The sequence below is a fragment of the Setaria italica genome, chromosome VII (assembly GCF_000263155.2).
Source record: "Setaria italica strain Yugu1 chromosome VII, Setaria_italica_v2.0, whole genome shotgun sequence".
Lineage (NCBI taxonomy): Eukaryota > Viridiplantae > Streptophyta > Magnoliopsida > Poales > Poaceae > Setaria > Setaria italica.
In genome coordinates, this window is record NC_028456.1 from 1,125,648 (window position 1) to 1,129,412 (window position 3,765).

Genomic DNA, 3,765 nt, shown 5'->3' on the forward strand with positions numbered 1-3,765 from the left:
GAGGACCAGGAGTGGCATCCTAGTCAGGGAAAACCGTACATAAGTACTGGGCCTATTGTTGGCCCAATTCCAACTGTGATTGCACTTATCTTTTTGTTCATTGTTCTACCAGTGGGTCTGTTCCTTTTTATTTGATCTGACAGGATTTGAAAGAGAACGACATGTTCCTACCGAAATTGCATCATCCTAAATCATGCCGTCTCATTTCGAGTATGACGTGTTAACAATAGGGTATTTGACAATACTAGACCCTTTCATATTGGTTCCTAGGATTAAATTTCAATGCCATTAAGGGAAAAAAATATTACCTGTTCTCTTTTCCCGCTACAGTTAAGAGAGGCGAACCGGAGGCGAGCGCTGTTCCGGCGCCAATCCCTCCGGTTCCCCCTCTTCTCCGGTGGCCGCGTCCGTGCCGGAGAGGGAGGGGAACTGGGGATTTGGTTGTCCGACTGTATAGCTCCTAGTCTAGCCTAGATTTAGATAGAGTAGCTTAGGGTTTCTGGGATGTCACCGGCGACCATGTCTTGCGGACTTGTCTTCCCCAGCGGTGGCAATGGCGACGGCACTGCTTTGGGTCAAGATTCAAGGAGGAGGTTTGTGCTTTGGGTCAAGATTCCGGGTTGGCGAGTTTGTCGGCGGCAGTGGATTTGCTTTGGGTTGGTTTCCGATTGGGCTGCTTTGGTGCTCCATGGCGGCCTGATGTGAACGGTTCGGTTTCTGTGGTGCTGTTGGTCTCTTCGAAAGTGTCAGAACTGTGTTCCAGAAAGTGTCAGAACTGTGTTCTGGAACACAGGAGGTGGAGAGAAGGGGTTGTTAGATTGGGAAGCTTGACGGCCGATGTTCGTTTACTGAGGACTTCTTGCGGCTTATACCTTTGTGTGTCGGCTTCTTGGTCTGGATGCGAGGTAACGACGGCGGTGGTGTGTTATGGAGTGCAGCGATGCAGTTCGAGGACCGAGCAACATAAGAAGAAGGGCTTCGTTGTAATTTCTCAATTACCTAGGGGCCCTTTTGGAAAAAGGGATGCACTTGTACTTGTTTCTGTTCTCTTTTAACATGATGTTATCCCTTCTCGCAAAAAAAAAAAGGAAAACAATATTAAACCAAAGTTCAAAGGTTTATTAGAGATGAGGTATTTTGTCAGGAAGATTAAGCAAATGTGAGTGCTTGAATTTAAATCGAACAGGAGACAATGGAGAAATCACTATGGTACTGTAGATGAGATCGCTGTCTGTTGCAAATCTTGTCTTTTGGAAACTCGGTGTTCTCAGTGATTGGCCAGATCTCCTTTAATAGGGCCCAGCCATCACAAAACTAAGCAAATATCTAATGCATGATGTGATCCTGATGGTAGGATTTATGGTGCCCAAAAGTAAAGCAGAATACAAAAGAAAGGCCTAGTTCACCTCCAAATCCTAACTTTGACACTATGCAAAAAGAAGATTCCCCATCACATCAAACTTGCAGTACATGCATGGAGTACTAAATGTAGACAAAATTAAAAAACTAATTGCACAGTTTTGTTGTACTTTGCGAGACGAAGCTTTTGAGCCTAATTAGTTAATATTTGGACAATAATTCACAAATACAAGCGAAATGCTACAGTGTTGCTACAGTAATTTTGACACCCCGAAGTTGGGCAGCTAAACAAGGCCAAAGTATCAAAAGGAAAAAAGATAAAGAAAAAAGAAAAAAAATGATTCCCAGAGATTGAGTCGCAGTAGGTCCAGCATGAGGCATCACATTCATGTCTGCAATGCCTTCATTGATGGTAGCAGCAGAGTCGCGGGCAGGCATGAGATTTAGGTGGCCAGCATGCAATAATTCATTATTTCATTTATTATATAAGGACATCTCCGTTGGCTGAGAATTTGAGACCAGGTTTCTTGCTGCATAAATTCTGAGCTAACAACCGCTTGACTGCCGGTGGGGGTTGTTATTTCACCACTGCTGCTGCTTCTGCTTCTGCTTGGCATGAAATGAACCACACCGACGGCATGTGCAACCGTACCTGCAAAGTCAAACCCTCAATTTTGCTTTTAGAATTGGAAGTAGCAGAAGGTCAGAAAGCCTGTTTGTGACAGGGGATACTAAAACATACTCCTCTCTGTTTTATTTTCCAACATTCATGGGCTTATACAAATATGGAAACACTCTTGCATGCATGAATCATGGACACTAGCATTCGAACGTTATAGCGGCAGCGATACCTTACCGCTACCGCTACAAGGTAGCGGGTTTAAGATAACATGTTTGGACTTAGCGGTCACTATTATCCACTATTGCGGCTACTATTGCTCATTTTAGGCCGCTATGCGCTATATTATGGTGCAAGTGACATATTAATATGAATCAAATGGTAATAATAATATTTAAAATGATTATTTAGGTAATGACTAAGAATTATGGATGACAAATAAATTTTTTATTCATTGATACTAGAATTCTGAGCAAACAACCGCTTGACTGCCGGTGGGGGTTGTTATTTCATCACTGTTTCTGCTTCTGCTTGGCATGAAACGAACCATACCGACGGCATGTGCAACTGTACCTGCAAAGTCAAACCCTTATAGTAGCAGAAGGTCAGGAGGCCTGTTTGTGACATGGGATACTAAAGCATAAGAATTCCTCCTTTTCTTTTCTCCGATTACAAGTCGCGGGCAGGCATGAAATCATTCTCCCCCGTGTGGTTTGTGCAAAAATCATAAATGTTCATTAAGGTTTTGATTTCTACTAGTAGGGTTCCATTTGTCCACATCTCAAAATTTCCCCAGGGCATGCAGCAAGAACCACATATTTTCCCAGATGGGCGGCTGGTTGTGATCATCTTGCTAATGCTTTGTTTGTGAATAGTGTTTGCTAATCTTCACATGCGCAAGCAGATTAATTAGCGCCAGCAGTGATGTCAAGCAAAGTTGGTCTGACTAGAAGTGCACTTTTTCTTTAAAACCCTACATGCATGTGGCTGCTGATTAGCACTTTGTTCTGAATAATGTCATCTCCATATCCATGGGACGTGATCCTCCTCATCCAATGGTTGCCGCCGTCTTAACGTTAACAAATGCCCGCTCCTACGTGGCACGCAATCTCTCGGGAGATCATTGCAGGACGTCAGGATCCTACGTGTCATCCCCATGGGCCACAGCTGGAAACGGCCTCTCATGAACCTCCAACCAAATATGCCTACCTACTCACTCACACGAGCCATCCACCTGCCCAGGTAGAAACCCTTTGACATTGTACAGAATTGGGCTTTCATATATAAAATGAGATCATGGACATGTGGCAGTTAGGTTTGACACCCGTCCCTTCTTGATATTGCCCCATGCTCAAAACTAAACATACAGGACAAACACTAACATTTTACTCTATTTTTTGGGCCACCATCAAAGCTATTAGCTACTGGCCTGGTTTTGAACTATTGATTTACTAACTCAGAGTGAGAAATAGAGATTGTAAATTTACTTTATTGTAGTACTAGTACTTTTTCTAATAGAATCAAAGCCATACACTCTTTTCTCAGTGTCAATTATTGCTAACATTTGCAAATATTTTTTGAAGCAATGCAGACCATTCATTCTGATTATATTGCAGAGGTAGGTGAATTCATAAATGAAAGGTGTGAATTGCTAAAAGAATTTGCAGTTGAATTGATAAAGATAATTTGAGAGTGAATCCTCATCTTCTTGGCCAAAATATACATCAAAGTGTTTTCCTTGATTATAATTTGACTTGTACACCAAACGTGACCAGGATTACTATACA